The 16,366-nt window shown below is 44.2% G+C and overlaps 1 protein-coding gene across 4 annotated transcripts in view; it reads left to right on the top strand.

The window, feature by feature from the left end:
• RALB (RAS like proto-oncogene B) overlaps nucleotides 1–16,366 on the top strand; it is a 47,118-nt gene that overhangs the window by 17,777 nt on the left and 12,975 nt on the right. Inside the window, exon 1 of one of the 4 annotated variants that reach the window (XM_082762845.1) lies at nucleotides 4,027–4,166. The exons of 2 other annotated variants lie outside the window; for them this stretch is intronic. The gene's annotated coding sequence lies outside the window, so the exon portion shown is untranslated. Of the gene's footprint in view, nucleotides 1–4,026; nucleotides 4,167–16,366 lie in introns of those variants that run through there. One more of the 4 variants, XM_082762846.1, reaches the window with a different exon arrangement.

The following is a 16,366-nucleotide window of genomic DNA, read 5'->3' as shown; positions in this document are numbered from 1 at the left end:
AGTCAGTATACAAATAATCTGTATAATGTAGTTCTTGTTGGACTATCCATCCCTGAAGAGAAAACGATCTTTGACTATATTATTTTTCTTTTAGAACAAGCTCTGAATGCACACTATGTACATGCACCTCTTCTGGCAAGCTATCTAAGCCTAGATTAACTCTGGCAGCTGAACTCTGCACATACAAAAAATGTTGTATTTTGAGAACAAAAAGGATATCATAACATTCTAGCTAATGCAATAGTACTTCTTTTTTTTTTCTTTTTTCTTTTTTTTCTTTTTTTTTTTTTCTTCATTTTCCTATTCTCTCCAGTTTGCTTTCTTCTGTTCTCCCCAGCTTTATGCTAGCATTCATTTTGATTGCAGAATGGTTCAGTAAGCAGGATACAAATAACACAGTGGCTTTGGATTGAACAAATTAATAAAGCCTTACAGGTCTGGTTGCCCTCAGTGAGCCTTTGTTTCGTGCTGCACAGGTGCTACAGGGCACTGGCCATGTACAACAAAGAATTCCACCAGAGAGGGACTACTTTATCCTGTTCTTATGTTACTGGCTCAGCCTCAGTGCTGGAGTCGTGGCAGGACCACTTCTTTCTCCACTGATTCCTGACTTTGTGGTCATTGCTGGCAGTAGAGGTAAACAACAGGTCCTGTTGTTTTAAACAACAGTCCCCTGCCTGGTGCTGTGGCAAAAGTTGTGAATCAGGTACTTATCCTGCAGCTATCCATCTCCAACATTCAGATGTAAGAAGAGAAGAAAAGCTGCCTCTTCTGTTTTTGACAGGGACTGCAAATCACTTACTACAAGTAATTCTGCAAGACTGCCTTTCCATGCAGCACTGACTCCCTTGCAATTCCAGGATCCTCCTCAAGTTCTTTAACCTTTGAAGTCTTTTAAAATCAGTTTAAACACCTTTCCTACATGATCCCAGCAGAAACAGGGAACTGCTTCTGTCCATTGTTTGCAACCTGTTAGGTCTTTTAGTTCCTCAAATACATTTTTTCCTGAACTGGATTCCATACCTTGTTCCTCCCATAGTCACTTGTGCAAAAAACAAAACAAAACAAACAAACAAACAAAAAACAACACCAAACGATAGGGCAGAGATTCTATAAAACACTGCCAAAGAAGAGTTGGGAATGCAGATGGTGGTTTTACATGTACTCTGTACAGGTGTAAATGACAAACATGGGGGCCAAGACAAGACAATTGCCAGCCTCATCCAGCATGAATTTATCCATTTAGCTTCTCTCTCTCATTAATGGTGGGTATGGTAATTCACCCTAGATTCCATAATCACACAGATCTACCCATCCCTGCCTCACACAGGTTAGGTTTAGGGTCTACTATCTGTCCTTTCCATGTAATTTTTTCTTTACTTCTCCTTGATTTTGTTTGCCAATTATTTCCACAATAAATAAATAAATAAAATAGAGCTATCTACCTGGGTTTTATATCTTTCTCTTGACTAGTTTCTAGAGCTAATTTCAGCTAATTCTTGCTTCAGATAGCCGTCTTTCTAAAATACATTTCTACTTACAAAATAGAATTGCCAAGAAAGGAAGTATGAGTCTTAATCTTTGCAAAGAAAAAAAATATATATTTACTGCTCAATTATCCCACCCCACTTCACGTTGTTCACAGTGGCCCTAGCAGTGGCACAGACTGCCCTGTTACATCCTTAGTGGGCTGGAAACTAAATACATGCATCAAAAATACTGTGCCTATCTCAAAGAGTTTGCAGTCTGAAGCATATTATGGCATGATGAAGTGACAGCTGGAGATAATTTTTTCCATCTCTACTGAAATCTTACTCGCTTAGAAAGTGAACATTTTTTGCCTGTAAAGCACTTAGAATAAAATAAATGCAATATAAATGATAAAAGGAATTTTCTCCCCTAAATTGTTCTATAGAAATTTTCTTAAAGTACTGAAGCAAAAATATATCTGTAACACCTATGGTAACCATGGAGATTATACCAGGCAACATGCATAATGATTTCAAATGTGGCCTCAGACAAACGTTCTTTGTCATGACTCTCTTACTATAAAGAAGCAGATTTCCCCTAAACAATTTGCAGAAGCAGAATAGAGGAGGTTTATTTCTCAACCCTGTTTTTTGCAACAGGGTAAGGGGAAGTGTCAGCTCTGCGGTATGGGCAGCAGACTAATACTGTGGTCTGCTTGGAAAGATCCAGCTTCTTCGGTTCTTGGTAGTTCCAACTCAAAGATAAGATTTGCTGAAAATATTTCTCTCTTTTGAATAGTCACATCAGAGTGACTGGTCCACCATTATCGCCAGCATGACATGGAAGATGGCTGTGGAGACTTGGATATTTTCAGGGCCCCATACAAATGCACAAAATGTATCAAAAAACAATGCATAATCCTAGAAATACCAATATTTGGGAAATTTAAGTGGTAGCTGTAAAAAAGCATTCTTTCATATTGTGAAATATTTCTTTCTTTGCTTATTCTTTCTCTGCATGGATGGCATCAAACAGCAAATGGCTCTTAGTCTGCCGGCTTCCATGCAGGATGAATATTGACGCAGTTCTTAATTTAGTGCATCCTATAATGCAGAGGGAAAAAAATACTGGAACTGGGACCTTTCCCAATGCACAAACCTGAAAGGAGAAAAGTCGCATTCCCATCTAAGGTATCAACTAAAATCTGGTGCTTTGTTCAGTTGTTTAAGTCAAGAGGAGAAGCTAGTGATGATGCAAGGATGATGTCAATCCTGTTTATTTACGAGCAATGTAGAAAACTTGGTTTCCTTCAAGAAATGAGAAAATCAGAAGATACTTTTTTTTTTTTTTTCTTTCAGTGCTGAAATACTTAGCTGATTCTCAGAGCCACACACCTACTTTTTTTTTTTTTTTTCTTTTTTTTTCCTCCCCCTGCCTCTGTAAGTCTTTTTTCCCAGTTTCTGATATTTTTTTGCCAACTGTGAAATTACAGATTATAGTAAATCTCTTTTCAATTCCTCCTCCTTCATTTTACTTCATTTTGGAAATAGGCCATTGTTTCACCTATCACTTTTATAAAGCTGCATTTCTATTCCTTTTTTTTTATTTTTTATTTTATTTTATTTTATTTTATTTTTTTTGGCATTTGCCATAAGTGAGAGCTCTTTTTTATCCTCTCCAATCTCAAAATACAATTTCACTCACAGAGGTGAAAATAGACATAGGTGGAAGGCAATTCCTTCCCTGCCATAGGAGGCTCCATGGAAGCCCTGTGTGAGAGCAGGAGCTGACTGCTCAAACTCTCACGTCTCCTGTTTTTCTGCATTTGACCCAGAGGATCTCAAACCAAAGAGATAGGTGGAAATAATGACTTTTATCATTTCCAAAATGGGCCTTATCATGAAAACTGCTGTTTTATGTGAAGGAAAAACTTTACCCGAGATATTCACTTTAACTTCAGTGATGGAATAGGTCAAACTCTCCTACCTTTTAAATCTAGAAAAATTAAGCGAATTAAAGACAGAAAAGCAGAGAGAAAATGTGTCACATTTCTCTGTGACTGGCGAGACTGCTGTTCTGGTTGTGTGACGGGTTGGTAACATTAGAACTGGACAGACAGAACTTGGATTTGTGGACTGATACACACCTGAAGGAAGGGTTGCAGTAAATATAGCAGTAGATTTTTATTTTTATTTTTTTCCTGAGGAGTTAAACGCTGTGTCCTCACACACACACACAGCAGCGTTGCAGGACGAGCATCTAACAGGGCAGAGAGCTCAGCATCCCCAACGTCTATGAGGAGAAACGGGGAAAGCTTCCATTCGCTCTCAGGCACCAGCCATCAGCTGAGCTCGCACCAAAACCCCGGCGGTGCATTTAAGGGAAGCGGCACCTCCCTGCAGCCCCTTTCCACAGGGACAAGGAGCACCACCAGCAGCGCTCCCTCACCCACCTCCCCCCCACCCCACCAACCGCCGCCTCAGCCCCACCGGCCGCCCTAACGGCCACCCCCACCCCGGCCTCTCCCCGCCCATTGGCCGGCGCGCGCCACGTGACTCCGGGGCGGGCGCGCTCCCGCGGCCGGGCGGCCCCGGCGACGAGGGCGGAAGTGCGCGGCGGGGGCGCGCGGGCGGCGGCGCCCCCATGAGAGCGCGGCGGGGGGCAGCGCTGCGGCCGGGCCGGGAGCGGGGCCCCAGGTGAGGCGGCGGGGACCGGGCTGAGCCCGGGCGGGGGGCACCGGGGGTCTCCGGGGGACGTGGGGGGAAGGAGGCGGCCGCACCTGGGGCCGGCCGCGCCTCCCGGCCCTGCGGCAGGGCCTGGGGCCCGGTGACCGTTGGGGGAGCGCCTCAGCGGGGCGGCCGCGGCTCGTCAGGGCCGGGCTCTGCGCTCCTGGGGCGGCCCCGGGGCTGCCCTGCCGGCTGCGGGGTCTGGGCGGGAGCATCCTCGGAGCTGCGGCTCCCCGGGAGCGGGCTCTGCGCGGAGAAACTTTGTGGTGCCCTGTCCAGCAGCGAGCCCAGCCGGGTGAGGGGGCAGGCACCCGGGGACAGGGCGTGTGGCAGCTCTTGCTTGATAGCCAAAAATAACTATTAATTATACAAAACTGAATAGCGACAGCTCCATTTCGCGTGGCAGTAGTGTCTTTATGCTCGCTTACAGCAGGCTTGTCGAAATAGCCGTATCTGCTGCTTTCATCACGCTTCTGGCCTCTGCTCGCTGAACTTAGGTTTATTTTTTTGCTTATAATCAGATGGTATCGACTTACCGCAGTAAAGGCTTTTGCATTCACTTCCTGGATGAAATAGTTCTTATTTATGGGAATAGTCTGCAGGCTTCTCTGTTCTTTGAGTAAGTTTCCCGTGTTAGAGTGTGTGCCCCTTTTGGAGGGGGCTGGCTTGCCCCTGCTTGGTGTGCGTGGAGAAGAGTGAAGCTGCCCTGCTTTCACTGGCGTTATGTATGTGCTGTGGAGAAATGTCTAGTTCAAAGGCATAGTTGGAAAGCTTTTCAGAAACTGTTAACTGAAAGCCTAATTTGACCAGACAATGCCCTTTAAAGCTCTCAAACTTGTCCCTAATTGTCAGCGCAGTGGTGCTGGATATCTGGACAGAAAGAAGAGCAGTTGAGGCGCTTTGAGATGCTGCCTGGACAACTCTATGCGTGCTGAAATCCTGGATGATAGATTCTGCAATCTAATGCCCCGTAGAGGTTTTAAGTTTCTTTCAGCTGCAACTTTTCTGATTTAGCACCGACTGTAATTTGACTGAACGCTGTGTGAAGTGGCTTACTTCTCTGGGAAGCACTGGGGTCCAGGCTTCACAGGCAGAAGCTCTGTCCCGTGAACAGAGCAGAAGTGGCCAGGCAGCGTAGCAAAACAAGCCTTAACATCGTGTTTCAGGAGCCTGGTTTGTAGTTTGATCTTGTCCTCTTGCTCTGTAAGTTCTGTTCCCTTCCTATGCAGTGGATACTTGTACTTTGAATTGATAACTTCTTATTAACTAGAGTAATTAGATTCAAACTCCATGTGACTGACTACTGATTAAGTGAATTGCTTTCTGTTACACCACGAATTCATCTTAATTAAAGGCCTCTCACAGTAGATGTACTAAAGGAGACAGTTTCTCATGTCGGCTGTGCAGGCAGTGAGTGTTGAGGCAATGGGAGTGCGTGGTGGGATCAAGACAAAAGCAGCACCCAAGGCCAGCAGGTGTCTCGTGCCCGAAGCAAACAACTTCAGGATGGAAGCAGTTATCTTTGGGAGTTCGAGCAAAATCCAGTGGCTGTGGGGGTGCCACAGAAGTGATGAACACAGGTCTGGCATTCGCTGCCTCCCACACCCTGTGTGCATGACTTCCAGTAGCTCTTGCATGTCTGATTTATGAGAGGTGCTGATCCCAGTTGTCAGCCAGGTTAGGTGGCAGTTGCATTCTCAAACTCTATCTCGACTTGAAAACACTGTCCTGCTGATAAAAGCCTTGTTCTTTAGGCTTTTATATCCCTTTCCTCCCCCTGCCCTGTCTTTGCAAACTTCTGTGCCACCACCAAGCGGTGGTGATAAGGTTCCAGTGCTTGCTATCTGCTGTTGGATGGAGCAGGAATGTCAGCAAACAATCTTGGCTGTTCCTAGTGGTAATAATAAAACAGTGCCTTTTGTTTGGTGATATAATTGTGGCTCTTCACAAGAGGCTGTGGAGTGGATGGTTAAAAAGTACTTGTTAATAGTTGCCAGGGTGTGATTGCTTTGTGGGTAGCTCCTTTTAGCCCATTAAACAGGACTAAGAGAATTTCATCAACGCCTGCCCCAGAAATATCAAGTTGTCTTGTCAGTTAAGCAAGTTAAGTCTACATAACTCGTGCTTTGTTTCTTCGTGTTCTTCTGAATGCTGCTTTAATAGTGATATTAGAGGATCTGTTTTGTCTCTTGCGCTTGAGATGTGCAAATATATTTTTAAGACCTGTCAAAATGAAAGCCATGAAGTCATGCGGGAATGTTACAGAGGTTGCTGTGCAAGCAGATACTTGAATCTACTTAGGGTGGCAGGGTGCTCACTTAGAGCAGTCGCTCAGAACTGGTTTGTATGGACCTTGAGCCCATGGCCTTTCTCATGGATGCAGACATGGTACAGAAAGGTGCAAATAATGGTTGATTGTGGGAATGTGAGACTTAATGGGAACAGTCTTCACTAGAAAGCTTTGCGGGATCGTATGTCAAAGACTAAAAAAAATCAGTTCTGGAATTATCAGTCTTAAAAAGCCTGTCAGCTGTTACTTCATGAATTAGTGGTGCTGTCAGTTGATGTGATTAAAAAAAATATTTCAGGCAACAAAGTGTATTGAAGCTAGAGTTTTTAATATCCTTAAATTTGAAATGTGACAGAACTAATCTGAAGTCAAAGCATAGGGCTGAAAAGCTGAAAACATGCAGTTATGTAGGTGCTGTGGCTTCTTAGGTTTCTAGCTCTTTCTGTGCATGTCTTCACCTGAACTAAAAGGCCATCTTTCAGGGGAGCACTGGAGACCCAGACTTAGCCCGAACATCAGGCAAGGTTTTGTTCATTAGATGGCCAACTGAAAGAATGGCAAACTTGCCTAATAGATGACAAAGGTTTTTCCAAACTATTGGCTTATGGTAGGTTAAGGGGGGGGAAACACCTTGATGAGGTTATTGTAGTGTAATCATTGTGGGATGACGCTCACAACATGTCAGGGCACTTTAAAAAGCTGAACTGTAGGAGTTACCTGAGCTCCAGACTCCATGTTGCAGAGCATTAGCTAAATATAGTGTTTTTCTTAAGGTTAGCACTCTTCTACCCAGGAGAGCACTATCCTGAGCAGAAGCTTAACAAGTGGAGTGTTTTTATAGATCAGGTTGCATGCTGGTTTCCTCAGCTGTCCAGAGAAGAGGTGCTTTTGGTAACTGAGGAAGCCACTCCCTGCTTAGAAAAAACTAATTCTAGAGTGTGTAGTAATCTCTGATGCAGCCTTTCCTCTAAACTGCTGCTGCTATAAGAAACTCTTCCCCGTGATGGTAATCCTCAGCTATTTATTGTTTTTGGCTTACTGAGATCCCATTTTGGGTAGGTAAGGAATTCTCATCAGGGCAGTCACCACAAAGTCTCACTGAGTGACTTTTATGGCAGCTTTCCACTTTTATCCACCATATAATAAAACAGACTAGCCAAGCAATTTAAAGAAATGGCCTTTCAAAAAGATGGAATGTGTGCTTGGATTTGGTGCTACTTCTCATTCTGTTTCTATTCTAAAAATACAATTTAAGAAGCAATTTAATTTTTAAACAATTCTGCATGCTCAATGAGAATTTGCTTAGGGTTGTCCTTGTTATGTTAAACTGAGATCAAACTCAGCTTTATCGGCTGAATCTTGTTCTGAAGCTGTCAAGGAAGAAGACACGTAATTCAAAATGTTATTGTACAGTATCAGTGCCAGCCTTTTCCTATGTCCAACTTCACTCATTCAGCTTGTAAAACAGGGATCAAGCAGTGATTTTGTTCAGCTTCTTTCCATAAGCATTCACAACTGTCTTCTAATGGTATAACAGCAGGTGTACTTGCCAGATAGGAACTTCGATTTTTATTTTCAAGAGTAACTAATTAAGTGTTTGTCATGGAGGACTTGCTGTAAGTTTTTAGGTTTGCTGTACTTGCTCTAGTTTCTGAGTAGGTGTTCCTATCCCAAAGGCTCCCCAGGAACGAGGTGTGTAGGAGCTGTGTTGCTGGGACACCGGCTTGTTGAGTTGCTGAGGCTGGAAGATGCTTCTGGAGATGCAGTCAGCAGCAAGACCAGACTGGGACACTAAACCTGTCCCTAAGGCTGATTGTCCATCCTCGGGCAGAGCATCACTCATTCCTGCTGTGCTCAGGAAAGGGAAGTTCCCCTGCCTTGCCTTCCTGGCCTGTCCATCCTAAAGAGCGCTCCAGTGATCCCAGCTCATCTCTGTGATCCTGACGGCATTACAGCCCCTGCAGCTGCACACAGACCCCCAGCATCTCCTGTTTGCTCCCTGTCCTGCATGCAGCAGTGTGCAGAGCAACCAGCTGTGCTGATTCCCCTGGAAGGGCAGGAGAGCTAGGAGATGGGCTGGTTTGCATCAGGACAACAGTTTTCTGTTCTGGTAACAAGCTCTGAGGAGAAGAAATGTGTCAGAGCAGGCAGGGATAAATGTATGGCTTATCCTGTGCTGGTTCTGCTTTCCGTGTGGCCTGTCTCTTGCTAGGTCGTACACAGGGAGGTGTCCTGGGCTAAGTACGTGCTGAGTTCTGTGTTGAAGTCAGCTGCTTCTAGGTTAACTTAGGGATCCTGAGACTGCATGTGGCCCTTGGAAACTGGGCTGTCAGAGCACTGCATTTAAAGACAGAAATACTGCCGCTGTTCTGGCTGGGGCAACTTGAGGGAAGAATTCTGTTTAAAGGAGGCTTAACGCAGCGGAATGAGAGAACTCCTCATTATCTGAAATACTAAATGTCACTGTTGTTGCTTTGTGTGAAGCAAGTGTATCGATCGAAAGATGGCGAAAAGGTTCAGTGCTTGGCACTCCAGTGCAGTGTGCCTGATTGAGGGAGCTTAATGACTCACAGCATGCATCTGCGAGCCCTTCAGTTTGGTGCTCAAAATAGTGCAAGTATTTTCAGAGGCTACAGGGACATGATTCCCCAGCCCTCTTGGGGAGGTGTGCCTCCGTGGTTAATAGTAAACTTGGGGACTAGGGGCTTATTGTTCACTACCTCCATCAAATGTCAGCAGGTATTTGAGCGGCTCGTGGTGGCACAGAGTTGTGAGCACGGGACTCCAGTTTCAGCTTCAGAGCAAGGAATGTTTGACAGGCAATTGTGTGGGTAGGAACAGTCGCTACTGCTGGTAGCACCGAAGGCAGGCTAAATGGTGGATGGGCTTCTGGCTTATCCTGGGTGCTTGTTTCACTGGGGTATCTGAAGACAGTTGGCATGCTCTGGCCAGATCCATCCTCTGAATGAGCGGTGGTAGCAGCCTCAGTGGTAGCCTGTCTGCTGCTGTGTGCTGCATTTGCAAGAACAGGGGGTAAGCTCCAACAGCTAAGGATCAAGGTAGGGAAGGAAACCTGGCTTAGTAATGCTGCCGAGAGCAGAAGAATTAAACCCTGCAACTCTGTGCAAGCTCATGGCTGAATTAGTGTTGGCAGGAATTTATTGGATCAATGGTAGTGGCAACTTCCTTGTGGATAGTACAGCTGCAGGTAATCCACTGAAGTAATGACTGAAACCATTTTGTAACCTCATACTGATAGAGCATTTGAAGTTAGCACACTGGAATTCAAAGTGAACCTACTAAAGGCATTGCATAAGCTGAGAATTTGACTTGTCTGAGGTATCTGTCACGTTCCTAGAGGTCTGATTAAAAATCAGTATTAGATTAACATCTGAAACATGTCATTATCTCTCAGCAGTGCTTTGGCAGACCTGGTGTGTGCTGTGTATTGAAGAAGAGCATGCTCCTGCACAGAGGAGCTTTCAAAGGAAGCAAGGTTGGAATACGTTTTGCAAGTCAATTACAGGAGTTGAGGCTGTTGTACAACTCTCCTGTAGTGTCACTTATCTGGTATGAATGAGCCTCATTGACTAAGGTGAGAAATGCTGTCCTTAACTCACTGCAAGTAGTTAGGCCACTAGGCAGTTGCCGCCACAGTGACAAACCTACCACAGCAATACCAATTAATGCTATTAGCTCAGTCTTCATGCTTGTAGAAGACTTACCAGGTTTTCTAGCAAATTCTTGCTAGGCTAAGAGCAGTGTGGTAGGTTAGTCTTGTCTGTAGCATGTCTGAGATGTCTTCCAGGCATTAATACCAGACCTGCCAGCTTCCTGCAAGTACCAGGAGCAGTCTGGCCAGGTACATCCCTACAACTGCTTTTTAGCTGTAGTGGTGTTGGTGTCTTAAGATTTCCATTTCAGGTAATGCTTTGTCTTTTTGGAACAAAGAGCGCACTTCACGTGGTGTCATGTACAATTTGCTGGTTACTTAGCACAGTAACATAGAAAATGGGATGCTGGTCTTAGAGTTTTCTGGAAAAAAAATAACTGCTTCTATGGTGCCATCTGTGAAACAGTGAGGCAATCAGAGTATTAGTAACTGACTGTAGCTATCTAAATAGTGAGTGCTTTGTGAGAGGCTGGGGGGATTGTGATGGAGAGGGACCATTCCCCTGGAGCCCCACTGCGGGGTGGTGCTGCATGGCCCACTGGGGGGTGTAACGCCTGTGGGCCTGATGCACCCTCTGTCTCTTCTGGGGAAGAAGTAACCCTGCTAGTTAGGGAAGGGGAGCGTGTGCTTTGTGCTTGTCTACTTCATCGCTGACCTGGGCCTGTACCTATGTGACAGGATGGTGCAGTAACGTGGCAGAGCTGGTAGGTTGCACCGCGTGAAGCAGGAAGGATACAAGGCTGCTGCTAGAATCTAAAAGGACAGGTATGACACTAAAACTGCAATTCTGCCGTCTGCTTCCTCCTCCTGTGTTTGTGCCACTGCAACTCACGCTGCAGTCAGGACAGAAATTCAAGCTTCCAGATAGCAATGATCTCCTGAAGGCACAGGGCCATGTGGGTCTCTCTGTGCCTTGGTAGGGTGATGAGTTGCACTTTGACTCTGCAGCAGCCTGAAGAGGAACTGAGCAGCGCTACAGTTGACTCGTTAACAGGTTTTTATGGTGCTCTCCCTGGGAAGTTGGTGCATGCTGGAGTTCTGGCAGTCTTCCCTCCCTTACATTGTCTCTGTTTTCTGGCCTCCATCAGGATCCATAGGGAAGCCTGTAGGGGAAGCTGTCAGTTCATCTCCTTCCTCCGAGGAAGTCTGGATGGAGATGACTCACCTAATGACTGTAGGGCCACAGCATGCTCAGGCTGTTTTCATGTATCATATCCCAGAAGAGTTCACCTTCAGATGGTGTGGTTTGGTAGATGAAGTGGAACAGCAGTGGAGACAGCCGTTAGCTTCTGTTCCTGCAGATGCTTCCACTGCTTGGTGTGCGTTCAGTGTGCAAGAATTAAATAGCAAAACCACATTTGGTTTAGTGGCAACTTGTACCACTGCGAGCTGCTGGTCACCTAGGCAGTTCTATGCACAACTAAGTAGCTATAATTCCGCTTAATTAGCTTGATTTTGGGATGAGCTGTATGTTTTGTTTGAGCAGGAATGAACTTGGTATCATTGCGTAGTCCAAGCTTGGCAGCAAATTGGAAAGGCTCCGTATAACTGTCCTCTTATTCTAATAGTGTCTTTTAATGCTGCCTTCTGTGATTCCTCCCTTTGTTGGCTGAATGCTCTTTGTATTTATAAAGACTAAGGGCAAGACAGGCACTGCTTTATTAAGCTGGGAAATGGAGATGCCTACCTAAGCAGTCTGAGACAAAAATAGAATAATTGTAATAGATTTTATACAGATCTGTATAAAGAGATCTAAGACCAAAATGAAGCAGCAGAAATAAGGCTTGCATTCTAGTGTCTGTATTCAGGCTCCAAATAAAACGAGTTGCAGTGCTGTGTGAGCATGTGACTGCAGTATTGAAAACGGTCCTGTTGAGATGACTGCATGCATTGATGGTCTCCTGATCTGTTGCTATCAGCCTGTTAAGAGCATTAACTTTGACCTTTGCAACCTTTAGTCAAATACAGATATAAGCAGTTTTGGGGTGTGTAGCACCTTATAAGTGCTATCTAAGGGCAGTCCTTCCTCTTCTTCAGTTAGCTGCACAACTTGTTTCTAGTCCGTTGCCATTTTACTTCCATTTGAGGGGAATTCTAAAAAGGTGACACTGAATTACCTTAGATACAGGAGTATGTATGTGTTTGTGTTCTGCTTCAGCATAGATCTGACACTAAGGGTTATTTTAAACAGCTGCCCTTTGACAGTCAGACTGCCTGGGCTGTTGCAACACACAGCATTGGTGCAGACTAGAACTGTTGGGTAGGATTTGGATTATCTAATTTCAGGTTTCCTCAGACAACAGTATTATTCTAAGCAAGGTTATCTTGAAATTACTGCTGGCATGCAAGACACTCATTCTTCTTAATGAATGATCTAGAATTGTCACCTACTGAATGATATGAGAGGGCATATTCAATTATTTTATCAGCAAGTAAATGCTGCTGTCAGATTTGCTGTTGAAGCTGTAATGATGTGTCTTTCAGGAAACTCTGTCAAAGCTGGGCTGGGCTTGACAAGGGTGGTGAGGTCAATGCGCTAAGTATACACAAGACCATGCTTTTTTGTATATACAGAGAAGTGACCTCATTGAATTACAGAACACCTGGTCACCCAGATCTGAGGACAGCCTCAGTGTCCTCACTGAGGGGTTGCCTCAGCCTAGCTATAACTTCTTGCAAAGAATAGGGAGCTAGACTGCATAGGTTGCTTATGTCATGATTAATTAAAGCAGCAATGTAGCTGGGTGTCTCTATTCTTCAAGTTCTACATAACTTCAGGTGTGCATATTTCATAAAAATACTGGAAGTCTCTGCATAGCAAGGTCATTCTTCCTGCATGCAAATGTGTGGAGTCATGTAAGGTGATGCTGTGATTACAAATGTCTTTAAATGTGTGCATAGATTCTGTCTATTGGGTGTAACTAGTAACTAATTTTGATTGAAACTGTAGGTTTCAGTGCACCAAGTAAATGTATCCATGCTGTAGTTTTTCTGTAACATTTAGGTGTAGTTTACACTCCTTCCACCAAGGATCCAGTCTATACAGTGTATATTCTTTGTGTTTATGGAGAAAGTTAGTTCTGTGCCCTAGAAACTCTTATTTTCCCTTTTGTTATAAAGTATCAAGTGTCCCAAATCCATTGCTACTTTCTTGTCTGTTATTACTTGTGCAACTTCAAGACTTAATAGGTTTGCACAGGTTTAAAAAAAAAAGCCTAATTACCAGAAGTAAATCTCAGGCTTGGGTTTTGCTCTCAGGCTCAGCCCATGCTCTGCAGCAGGGTGTTGGCTGTACTAGCACACCGTGAAGGAGCACGCTGTGAACAGGGGCAGGAACTTCCCCCTTTCTGCAGCAGGTTAAACTGCTGCCTCTACCTGCTCTGGAAGACATCTCAAGCCAAATGAGGTCCTTGAACTGGTTAAGCGTGGCCCAGGAAAATCTATAGCCATGACCAAGAAGGTAGAAACGCCCAGCAGTAAATGGGGAAGGATACAGAGATATCCTAACAGGAAGAATTTGTGCTGAGCACTTCATAATGGTTAGTGTGAGAACCAATAACTGGAGACGTGCCAAGAGAAGATATTAGCGCTGTGAAAAAAGGTAGAGTAGCATTCTTTATTTTTAGCATGCATATCCCAAAATTCTTAGTAGCATTAAATATGCCAGTTAATCTCCAGTGAACTTGTTTTTATAGTTGAACTACCAGTTGGAGCGTTTACAGTCCATTGAAAGCTAATAGAATTTCAGTGCTTAAATATTTTCTGGATAGCCTCAGAACAGCTGAGGAGCTCTTACAGTTCATAGCTCAGTGAGATTGCTAATTAGTTTTGTGATCCAGGGAATTTCTGTGACTGCATTCTTGCAGGCGTATCACAGAACCAAACACCCCAAAGCCCCTAATTCATATTCTGATAAATGAGGATCACTAAAATAGTGTTGCAAAACTTTGTCCTTTCTGTGCTTGCTTTTGATGACATCATATTTAAGTCTTTAATAGGTTGAATACCCAGATTTTCCTATAAAAGTAGGTATCTGAAAGGTTTAACAAAGCTGCTCTGTCAAAGCTATTGGGCTAAGGGTTTCTAGAATCCCACTTTGAAATCCAAAGAATGGCTGCTTTCAGTGGCGGGGTAGTGATGAAAAGAAATGTCCAAGAATATCAGCTGCACAGTAAGAGAACAAGGGCCGATCTCAGTAATTTTGAGCTTAGAGCTCTATTTCAGTTTTTATATCTCAAACTGAATGGGAAAAACTAGAAGCGATTCCAATTACAGCCTTTGGAGGTGTCTAGAATTTTTTTTTACTGTAGTAGCAGAGTGTCTGCTGGAAAGCAAGTAGACTTGCAAGTTTCTCATGTTTTTTTCTTCCATGTTTGGGTGGTCACTAGCAAAACTGCTTCCTTTCTTGTGAAGCAACAAGTGCTGTATCCTTTCTGTAAGTGACTGTACAACCATGGAGCCTTAATGCCGATGAAATAAGGGATGTGAAAGTGTCGTCTGATTCAAAATGTAGGTGGTTATTCAGGAGTCATCTCTGAATCTCGGCATGAGGTGAGCCAGTCCTGTGTGTTGGCAGTGTTCTGGAAGAGCTTAACTGTTTAGGCTGAGAAGAGGGTAGAGAAATAAGCAAATTTGTTTAAACTTGGACTTTATGAAGCTGTTTGTACACTTAAAGTACTCAGTTCCCAGGGGCCAGCCAGGAAAGACACAACATTGTGCAGGTTACTCAGTGGTAGGAGGCCTTACTTAACCTGGAGAAGTCACAATCAAATGAGAGGGGGCTGAAATGGTTGATGAGCTTAAGGCTAGATTTTTTGGGGGTGGTACGGTTTGAATGCAAAAATGTACTGGGCCACAGGCCTCATTCTGCCAGTAATATCTTCAGAAGTCTAAATAAAACCTTTCAGGAACCACTGTGGCTTGACTTGTAGCTCTTGTTGTTTCATGTGGCCAGTCTGTCTGATAGTCTTTGTTTTTATGGTCTAAAGAGCATCTTCCAGTAGCACCGCAAAGCTTCTACTCTGTATATGGCTTTGTGTAAACTACTATCAAAAAGTCCCGTTATCAACTCCTTTTCTTAGTCATTTTCTTTTAAAGCAAATCAATCCGGTAATTACTTCTAGTTTCTTAAAGATGAAAGGCTTCCTGAAAAGTTCATGCTCTGGTCTAAACTCTAGAACTTTATTTCAAAGCAGGATGAATGGTATCCTGAAGAAACCCAAAGCCTTCCAGCAGGTTTATTTTTACAGCTCGTGATGTTTACCATACCAAGTGGAGCATGGTGTTCCACCTGCGGGTGGAATGACAGATTGGAGTGAAGGGCTGAAGGAAATCAAGCAGTGTTTTAATGGCAACTACATTCATTACAAATTCTTCTAGATGTTGCACCATCAGCCTTGCTTTGCTCGGTTCTGCTTCCCCTGCCCAGCTGGGTCCAGGCTGCTTGCCCAGTGCTTTCAGGGAGTTCACTGAGGTGATGCAATGTAGGGATGGTCCTGAGTAGACTCTCATGTTTCATGACCCCTGTGTCAGAGGGTTCATGTAGTATTGACACTCAGAAAGCTTCGAGTGGCACTTGTAGTAGCTCTGCAGGGAGGGTTAAATACCTTGGCTGCCAAGAGCTGGGCTAGATTTAAAAACAGTCAAACAGTGTGCTGGTGCTTGGTTTTTGTTTATTATGCTTTGCTTGCCAGTTGGGTAATGCTGTACATGAAGGCTGACCCTGCATTCTCCAATGCCCATTGAGTTGGGATGGGAAAGGAAGGATCTAAAATGTTCTTTCTAGTGAGTCTCTGAATGTGGGAAATACAAACTGGGCAGAGAGCGAAACTGGGTGGTGGAAGGGAGCTGTTCCCGTAATGTGGCCAGGTAAAGACGTGGTATCCCAATTGGCATATTGGGAAACTTGCTCTCTTCTCTTTGGGCTGGTAGTAAGTCTTTCTATTCTAGTTGCGTATCACAGTGCAAGGTTAGGAATCCCATTGTCTTGTGGCTTTCTACTGCTTGGTGTGGCAACTTCATATGCAGCAGCATTAAGTTTGTGTCACCAGAAAAAAGTATTAACTTGAAAACCTCATTAGCTAATGCAGTAACCTTAGCGTGCTTCTCAAAGGTTTAAAAAGTCCCAATTGGACTGATATGTCACTAGGGATCTTTTGGCTTTTCCAGAAAGCAGCCTGTCCACCACTGTCAAAGCCAGACTACACT

Source organism: Aythya marila (genome assembly GCF_965140915.1).
Source record: "Aythya marila genome assembly, chromosome: 6".
NCBI classification, from domain to species: domain Eukaryota; kingdom Metazoa; phylum Chordata; class Aves; order Anseriformes; family Anatidae; genus Aythya; species Aythya marila.
The sequence above is the reverse complement of the archived record's forward strand: the minus strand, read 5'-3'. Positions and strand labels throughout refer to the sequence as shown.